The sequence below is a fragment of the Mobula birostris genome, chromosome 20, assembly GCF_030028105.1.
Source record: "Mobula birostris isolate sMobBir1 chromosome 20, sMobBir1.hap1, whole genome shotgun sequence".
Classification (NCBI taxonomy): domain Eukaryota; kingdom Metazoa; phylum Chordata; class Chondrichthyes; order Myliobatiformes; family Myliobatidae; genus Mobula; species Mobula birostris.
Window position 1 is genome coordinate 46996902 of NC_092389.1, and position 10207 is coordinate 47007108.

General features: G+C 45.4%; 1 long non-coding RNA gene across 1 annotated transcript; it reads left to right on the forward strand.

Annotated features, from left to right (window-relative positions):
- The first annotated feature begins 1004 nt into the window (after nt 1-1004).
- Nucleotides 1005-9515, forward strand: LOC140212691 (uncharacterized). Its single transcript, XR_011889775.1, has 4 exons — nt 1005-1162; nt 5388-5673; nt 8241-8410; nt 9268-9515. It is a non-coding gene; the product is annotated as an uncharacterized lncRNA (long non-coding RNA).
- The last annotated feature ends 692 nt before the right edge of the window (nt 9516-10207 follow it).

A 10207-nucleotide genomic window follows, 5' to 3' on the forward strand; every position in this document is an offset into this window, starting at 1 on the left:
AAAAAAAAAATCAGAGGTGCCAAGGGACTTGGGAGTTGTTGTGCAATACTCCCAGAATGTTACTTCACAGGTTGAGCGTGAGGTAAAGAAGGCAAACGCAATGTTGGCATTTATTTCAAGGGGAACAAAATATAAAAACAAGGAGGTAATGCTGAAGCTTTATAAGACACTAGTCAGGCTGCAGCTGGGGTGTTGTCAACAGTTTTGGGCCCCTTATCTCAGTAAGGACATATTGTCACTGGAGAGAGTCCAGAGGAGGTTCATGAGGATGAGTCTGGGAATGAAGGAGTTAACATATGAGGAGTGTTTGGCAGCTTTGGGCCTGTGCTCACTGGAATTTAGAAGAATGCGTGGGGATCTCATTGAAACCTACTGAATGTTGAAAGGACTAGATAGGGTGGATGTGGAGAAGATGTTTCCTCTAATAGAAGTATACAGAGGTACAGGGCATGGCATTAAAATTGACAGGCAACCTTTTAGATCAGAAGTAAAGAGGAATTTTTTCTAGCCAAAGTGTGAATCTGTGGAATGCGCTGCCACAGACTGTGGTGGAGGCCAAGTCTGTGGGTATATTTAAAGCGGAAGTTGATAGATTCCTGATTGGTCAGGGAATCAGGGGATATAGTGAGAGGGCAGGTGTATGGGGTTGAATGGCATCCGAGATCAGCCATGATGAAATGGTGGAGTGGACTCGATGGGCTGAATGACCTAATTCTGCTCCTTTGTCTTATGGTCTTACGAAAGGGAATGTGACATATGGAGGCCAAACACAGCAGTTATGTATTGAAAAGCGGAGGGCCAGCACTTTCTGGGCATAAATGGTTGAGAAAATCCAACTAGACTGGCACTCAATTAAGGCTCTTACTGTGGCACCAAAAGGCAATGGCAGTATGTAGATAATAGTTAAATTAATTAAGTAGTGCAAAAAGAGGGGGAGAAAAGTAGTGAGCTCGTGTTCATGGTTTCATTGTCCATTCAGAAACCTGATGGCTGAGGGGAAGGAGCTGTTCCTGAATCGTTGAGTTTGTGTCTTCAGGTTCCTGTACCTCCTCCCTGACGGTTGAAATGAGAAGAGGACGTGCTCTGGGCGACGGGGGTCCTTAATGATGGATGCCGTCTTTTTGAGGCATCGCTCCTTGAAGATGTCCTGGATGCTGGGGAGGTGAGTGCTCATGATGGAGCTGACTGAGTTCACAACTTTCTGTAGCTCCTTTCGGTCCTGTGCAGTGCCCACCTCACCTCCATATCAGATGGCCATGCAGCCCATTAGAATGCTCTCCATGGTACATCTGTAGAGATTTTCCAGTGTCTTTGCAGACATACTAAATCACCTCAGCCTCCTCATGGTATATAGCCGAAGTTGTGCCTTCTTTGTAACTGCATCAATATATTGGGCCCAGGATAGATCCTTAGAGATGTTGACACCCAGGAACTTGAAATCGCTCACCCTCTCCACTTCTGATCCCTCTATGAGGATTGACGTGTGATCCCTCGTCATACCCTTTGAGGTCTGTAATCAGTTCTTTGGTCTCACTGACGTTGAGTGCAAGGTCAGGTACACTTCCATTCCTATGTCAAAGAGCACCCCACCCCCCTCACTGTTAGACTCATGGGTGATTCTTGCCCCCGGTACTGCTACCTCTGGAACAGCCGAGTGTGTTGTCCCTACTGGGCATAAGGTTGGAACATTGAAGGGGTGGGAGAGGGCATTGTTAATATTGGTACAATGGCTTAGTATTAAAAATCACTGGCGGGAGTTGTCGATTGGCCACCGAATAATAACATTACAGTGGCACAGGCAATAAACAGAAATATCTCAGGCATGTAAGAATGGAACAGCAGTTATCATGGGGGACTAACTTGCACATAGATTGGGTGAATCAAGTTGCTCGAGACAGTCTTGAGGAGGACTGTGGTCCTGTGCAATGAGAAGGGTAAAATTAGTGATCTTGTAGTGAGGGATCCTCTTGGAAAGAGTGATTACAGTATGACTGAGTTTCCCATACAAATGGAGGGTGCAAAAGTTTGATCTAAAACCAGTGTATTATGTCTAAACAATGGAGACTATAATGGGATGACCAAGTGTAGTGTAGTCTGGGAACACAGGCTATATGGTGGGACTATTGAAGAGCAGTGGAAGACTTTCAAAGAGATTTTTCACGGTGCTCAATAAAAGTATATTCCAGTTAAAAGCAAGGACAGTAAGGTTGGGTAGAGCCAGTCTGAGATAACTATGGAAATTAAAGAAGGCGGCAAACTAAAAGCTTGTGAACAGAAAGCCTCCAAGAGTAGTGGGAAACTGGAAGACTGGGAAAACTTTAAAAAGCAACAAAGAACCATCAAGCAAGTAATAAAGAAAGGGAATAAAGAAAGAAAATAAACTATCACAAAATATAAAAATGGATAGTAAAAGTTTTTATAATTATATAAAGTGGAAGAGTGTGGCTAAAATGAACGTAGGTTCCTGGGAGGATGAGAAGTGGGAATTGATATTGGGTAACGAGGAACTAGCAGAAGCTTTGAATGACTATTTTGTGTTGGTCTTCACGGTGAAGGACATGTGTAACATGCCAAAGAGAGATGTTATGGAAGTGATGGGAGGTGAAGACCTCGATACAATAGCTATCATTAAAGAGGTAGTGCTGAGCAAACTTGAGGGGCTGAAGATACATAAGTCCTCTGGTCCTGATGGAATGCATCCCAGGGTACTGAAAGAGATGGCAGAAGTTATAGTGGAGGCTTTGGTGATAATTTACTAAAATTCTCTGGACCCTTCCAGGTTCTGGTGGATCAGAAGATGGCGAATGTCACGCCACTGTTCAAAGAATAATGTAGGCAAATGCAGGTAACTACAGGTCAGTTAGTTTAACATCTGTAGTTGGGAAAATGCTTGAAAGCTATCATTAAAGAAGAAATAGCAAGACATCTGGCAAGAAATGGACCCATCAGGCAGATTCAATTCTTTTTTTTCCCTGTACTGGTTTACGAGTTAATAAACAGCCAGTAGGTGGAGGTTGTGTCTCTCTCAGTCCATCAGGGTCAAGCATATTTAGCTTCCAACCCACAACACACACACCAAGTGCTGGAGGAACTCAGCAGGTCAGGCAGCAACTCTGGTGAGGAATAAAGAGTCGATGTTTCAAACCCAGACCCCCTCATCAGGACTGGAAAGGAACTGGGAAGAAGCCAGAATAAGACTGGGAGGTGGTGGGAGCGTGGAGGGAAGGAGTACAAGCTGGCAGGTGATAGGTGAGACCAGGCAAGGGGGAAGATGGATAAAGTTAGAAGCTGGAAGGGTTTAGGTCAGGGGTTCCCAATATTATAAAGCCACAAGATATGGGAGCAGAATTAGGCCATTAGTCTGCTCTGCATTTCATCATGGCTGATCCATTTTCCCTCTCAGCGCCAATCTCCTGCCTTCTCCCTTTATCCCTTCATGCCCTGACCAACCTCTGCCTTAAATATACAAAAATACTCGGCCTTCACAGCTGACTGTGGCAATAAACACCACAGATTCACCACTCTCTGGCTAAAGAACTTTCTTCTCATCTTCCTATTCATCTCTAAAAGGACACCTCGCTATTATGAGGCTGTCCTCTGGTCTTAGACTCCCTACCATGAGAAACATCCTCGCTACATTCACTCTGAGACCCCTTGCTTAATTGTACTGGTCCATGGCACGTAAAAGGTTGGGAACCCCTGGGAGGGGTGGAAGAGTTAAAGGGCTGAAGAAGGAGGAATCTGATGGGAGAGGAGAGCGGACCATGGGAGAAAGGGAATTAGGAAGGGAAGAGGCTTAAGATGGGGATGTCTTCATTGAGTCCTCAACATCCAATCTGCTCTGGTACCACAGTATTTATGTGGGCTGTCCTGCTGAGACTCTGGACAATGGTGGCCCCTCCAGGACATTAACAGTTGGGTCTTTTCCACCTATCACTTTCCAGCTTCTTACTTCATCCCGCTCCCCCACCCACCTGGCTCCACACATAATCTTCCAGCGTGTCCTCCTTCCCTTCTCCCCACCTTATTTATTCTGGCTTCTTCCCCCTTCCCTTTCCAGTCCTGATGTAGGGCCTTGTCCCGGAAATGTCAACTGTTTATTCATTTCCATAGATGCTGACTGACTTGCTGATTTCCTCCAGTATTTTGTGTGTAGAATCTCATTTGTCTTTGTCGTTATCTACATTACTCACAGCTAACTTTCTGTGACCACCCCCCCCCAGCTCTCCCTGTACAGTAACATTCTGTGATGTCGCTCTCTCTCTCTCTGTTTAAAGGATATTTTACTTTCTTACACCTTTCACCATCATCATTATGTGTCATGCCATATGATGTGGGCAATCATGGTCCTTGGCACTGTGGGCAATGGCAAACCTCTTCTGGGGCAGTGTCTTTACAAGACGGGTGACCCTAGACATTATGAATTCTCTTCAGACACTGTCTGCCTGGCGTCCGTGGTCGTATAACCAGGACTTGTGATATGCACCGGCTGTTCATAGAACCAACCACCACCTGCTTCCGTGGTTTGATGTGACCCTGATCGGGAGTGCTAAGCAGGTGCTATTCCTTGCCCAAGGGTGACCTGCAGACTAGTGGAGGGAAGGAGCACCTTACACCTCCCTTGGTAGAGATGTATCTCCACCCCACCCCCCAACTACACCTTTAACCACACATTATAGTCCAGCTCCCCTGTGGCGTTTACCCTTCAGGGAAATATCTGAAATAATGCACACAAAATGCTGGAGGAACTCAGCAGGCCAGGCGACAGTGAATTCTAAATCACGACTGTCTATGTTAAAAAGAAATTACTTCACTGCCCCTCTGACCCAGGCCTAGGCTGAGTCCAGACTGAACAAGAGGCCTGAGCGGAAACCCAGGAACTGGAATCTCAGTAACCAAAGTGAAGAGATTTATGGCAACTTAAGAATTATCCTCAATCTCTTTCCTCCAGTTATGGACCCTCCTGCCGCTGAAAGCAGTTTCTTTTGACCCACCCTCCATTATTTGATTGCCTGTAATAAATCTGCCTTTATCACCTGTCTGAAAGGGGAGTAGCACTGGGGCTTCTCACATCTCACCGCATTAAATGGTCCCCTCTCCCTGGGCTGCTCACTGACCTGTTACGGTATCAGGGATGGCATTATTAGAGTCATGTTATTCTATAATATCATGAAAATAAACCTTTGACTACATCGTGTTCTTGTCACTGGTGCCATTGCCATGGATTCTTCTGCACGCCTCTCTGAGTCTCTGAGGCGAAACTGAATGGTATTCTGAGCGTCACAAGGTCAGGAAGTTCATCTGACACTGGCTGCCAAGATTGTTTTTTACTGAGTGTTTTAAAATGCCAGCTGTTTTCAAAGTTTTTTTTCTTCTGTCTCCTTCAGACCAGCCAAGTGATAGGAATTGTCTCCAGCCCAAGCCAGCGAGCAGGCAGCTGGGAGGGGAAGAATGTGGGCCACAGCTGTGAATTGTCTCCAGTCAGAGCAGATGATGAGCCAGAGCTGGTTGCCGTGGAGCCTCTATCAACAGGAAGCTCAAGGCCTTGAGCAACAGCAGGTCCAAGGCCTAGAATTTGAAGGCAGATTACAAAGATAATGGCAATATTCTTAGCAGCGTGGAGAAACAGAGGGTTCTTGGGATCCAGGTCCATAGATCTCTTGAAGTTACCACGTAAGTTGTTAAGGTGGTTAAGAAGGCATATGTTGTGCTCACCTTCATTAGGTAGGGGATTGAGTTCAAGAGGCGCGAGGTAATGTTGCAGCTCTAACAAAACCCTAGTTAGACTACACTTGGGGAGTATTGTGTTCAGTTCCAGTCACCTCATTACAGGAAGGATGTGGAAGCTTTAGGTGAGGTGCAGAGGAGATTTACCAGGATGCTGCCTGAACTAGAGGACATGTCTGGTGAAGGTAGGTTTTGCCAGCTGAGGCTTTTCTCTTTGGAGCGAAGGAGGATGAGGGGTGACTTGATGGAAGTGTATAAGACTATAAGAAGCACAGATCAACTGGATAGCCAGAGTTTTCTTCCCAGGCAGAAATGGCAAATGCCAGGAGGCATAATTTCAGGCCATTGGAGGGAAGTATAGAGGGGATGGTAGAGGCAGAGAGTAGTGGGTGCATGGAACGCCCTGTCATGGGTGGTGCTAAAGGCAGATACATTAGGGGCATTCAAGAAATGTTGAGACGAACACATGATGATGGAAAAATAGAGGGTTAAGTAGGAGAGAAGGGTTAGATTGATCTTAAAGTAGGTTAAAAGTTGGTAGTCATGGACCTGGAACACATCCTACACAACCTCACATGGACCCCAGAACACATCCTACACAACCTCTCATGGACCCAAAACACATCCTACACAACCTCTCATGGACCTAGAACACATCCTACACAACCTCTCATGGACCTAGAACACATCCTACACAACCTCTCATGGACCTAGAACACATCCTACACAACCTCTCATGGACCCCAGAACACATCCTACACAACCTCTCATGGACCTAGAACACATCCTACACAACCGCTCATGGACCCAGAACACATCCTACACAACCTCTCATGGACCTAGAACACAACCTACACAACCGCTCATGGACCTAGAACACATCCGACACAACCTCTCATGGACCTAGAACACATCCTACACAATCTCTCATGGATCCAGAACACATCCTACACAACCTCTCATGGACCCCAGAACACAACCTACACAACCTCTCATAGTCCCAGAACACATCCGACACAACCTCTCATGGACCTAGAACACATCCTACACAATCTCTCATGGATCCAGAACACATCCTACACAACCTCTCATGGACCCCAGAACACATCCTACACAACCTCTCATGGACCTAGAACACATCCTACACAATCTCTCATGGATCCAGAACACATCCTACACAACCTCTCATGGACCCCAGAACACATCCTACACAACCTCTCATGGACCCAGAACACATCCTACACAATCTCTCATGGATCCAGAACACATCCTACACAACCTCTCATGGACCTAGAACACAACCTACACAACCTCTCATAGTCCCAGAACACATCCGACACAACCTCTCATGGACCTGGAACACATCCTACACAACCTCTGATGGACCGAGAACACATCTTGCACAGCCTCTCATGGACACCAGAACACATCCTACACAACCTCTCGTAGTCCTAGAACACATCCACACCACCAGGTTCAGGGACAGTTATTACCCGTCGACCATCAGGAAGGAGGTACAGGAGCCTCAGGACCCACACCACCAGGTTCAGGGACAGTTATTACCCCTCAACCAGAGGTGCAGTGCTGCCGGATCTCACTGGAGTGCCACTCCGGCACCTCTGTAAAAAATGTCAAAATATGCAAGCGGGGAACTTAACAGTGGCCGCTATATTTGATTGGAAAGAGGCTCCTTTTCTCTTTGTGTTGATAGGAAAAAGAGTAATTTAGTGAGCAATGAACGAGATGAAATACATTTCCAACCCTCCCAAATGGTTGCTCTCCTCCGGTTAACATTTCTCACTTCCAAAATATGATATTTTCTATTCGTATAGATGTGATTATAATTTCTGTAAAGATTCAAGCTTCTTTCACTTTTCATATATTTAAAGACTAAACAGGATCTGTATTGGTCTAACCATGTAATACCCGGTGTGTGAGGATATTGTGAGTATCCACACACGCAGGTACACTTCCTGTCCAACCATTTCTGCAAGAGAAACGGTATGAGGCAGAGTTGCCAACCTACCGCTTTTGATACTAATATTCACCAATATTCGTGGCTTTACCAATAGTTCATCAGATGTTCTTTTTTCATACTTGATTCCAATATAGGTGGCTGAAGGTGTAAAAAACTTATTTGCTTTATTTCTGTTATTTTTATACCTGCTTAGGAACACTGCTCAACACTACAGGCCCTGCTGTCTGCTTTGACTCAGTTGTATAAGTAAGGCGACATCTGTGGTGGTCACGAATACAAAAGTAAATTTTTCTCACTAACAGTGAGGCTTCTGAGCAAACAATGTTACTTTACTTGCTTGATAATTATATTTTATGATAATTAGTGTGTATAACCATGCAATACTTTGTCATATTATTAAATTAAGTATTATATGTTTTATTGTACCAGTTATACGTTGAAATGTAGTGATAGGCTATAATCTTGTTAATGTCGTAACTATCACTGTATTTCTGTGGAGCTCGGGAATTCATGTATTTCTTTTATCTTGGTTTAGTGCCTGACATTATAAGAAGCCCTATTCACATATATGTCACAGCCAATTTGAATACCTGCTCAAGGCGAGTGAAGAGGACAGACAAGTGCAGGAGCGGTCGGCGGATACCGGAATTCGACAGTTCGGAGGTTGTTGGAGGTTCGGAGGTCGTTCGTGGACGGATCGGGGAGGTGTGAGCTCCAACGACTCAATTTGGTGCACAAATCTGACAAATTTACTGAGTGGCACCTTTGTTTTTTTTTGTGTCCACTAACCACACCACCAAAAAGAGTTATAAAGTGTAACTTAACTGTACATTGTGTATTGACTGATATTTTACAGTGTGGGCTTGTATCGGGGTGCATTACATAGCACCTATGCAAACGTGAGTACACAGTTTGGTAGGGCCTCCGGCAGTTCCCCTAGACGGACGTGAGTTGATCGAGCCGAGCGTTACATATCTATCTAGCTAGGGTGCCTGAGACTTCTGCACACGGCTCTGTAGTTGTCAACATGGAGCGGAGATCGAGTTTGTAAATCTGGCAGGAGCAAAGAATGTTGGGAATGTCGAGGGTGGTGCACCGCGGGAGGGGTGTGGGTCAGGTGGCAGAGGAGGAGTGCCAGTGCACTTGGATGGTGTGGTTGCAGACACACCCAGCCCTGAGACACCAGGCAAGGCCATTTGATTCCAAACAATTGGTTTATTGATCATTACAGATGTCTCTCTGGTGCTTCCCACTCACTGCCTCTCCCTTCCCCTATTCCCAACCATGATCCCCCCCTCTCCCAGTCCACAATAGAGACCCACATCAGAATCAGATTGATCATCACTCACATACATAATGAAATCTGTATTTTTTTTTGCAGCAGTATAGTGTAATGCATAAAATTACTACAGTGCTGTCCAAAAGTCTTTGGCACGCTATTTGTATATATGTTTGTGTGTGTGTGTCTGCCCCTAAGAATTTGGCACAATACTGTACATACTTCGATAGAAAATTTTTCAAAGTTCCAAGTTCAAAGTAAATTTTCACTTTTCATCTTGCAGGTGGTAACAGTCCACGTTGGCAATGATCTGCAGAAAACCGCTTCAGCCGTTCCTAGGCGATGCAACGCCTCTACAGTGCACTGATGCCCCTGTCCACTTGCGCTCCAGACTCTTCCGTCTTGGACATGATACAACGCTGCTTAAATTTGAGAAGGAATCATTTTATATCTTACTGATCTACTGAGTGAAAATTTTAGTCCTTAACCTCCTGCTTTTTGTAAATGTATCTCTTTCCAAAACGTATTAAATATACTTAAAGCTTGTAAACCACTGTCATGTTGCATCAGTCCTTTTGCCTCCCCCGTAGATAACGTGTTGATGATATTTTACCTGTATGGTTGAGGGAGGGAGAGACAGCGGTGGGAATATTGACACTTAGAAACAAAGAAAATCTACAGCACAATACAGGCCCTTTGGCCCACAAAGCTGTGCTGGACATGTCCCTACGTTAGAAATTACACAGGGTTACCCATAGCCCTCTATTTTTCTAAGCTCCATGTACCTATCCAGGAATCTCTTAAAAGACCGTTTTGTTTCCGCCTCCACCACCTCTGCCGGCAGCCCATTCCATGCACTCACCACTCTGCGTAGAAAAACTTACCCCTGACATCTCCTCTGTACCTGCTTCCAAGCACCTTAAAACTTACCCTCTCGTGCTGGCCAACTCAGCCCTGGGGAAAAGCCTCTGACTATCCACACAATCAATGCTTCTGATTATCTTGTACACCTCTATCAGCCACCTCTCATTCTCCGTCGCTCCAAGGAGAAAAGGCTGAGTTCACTCAATCTTTTCTCACAAGGCATGCCCTCCAATCCAGGCAACATCCTTGTAAATCACCTCTGCACCCTGTCCATGGTTTCCACATCCTTCCTACAGTGAGGCGACCAGAAGTGAGCACAGTACTCCAAGTGGGGTCTGACCAGGGTCCTAAGGAGCTGC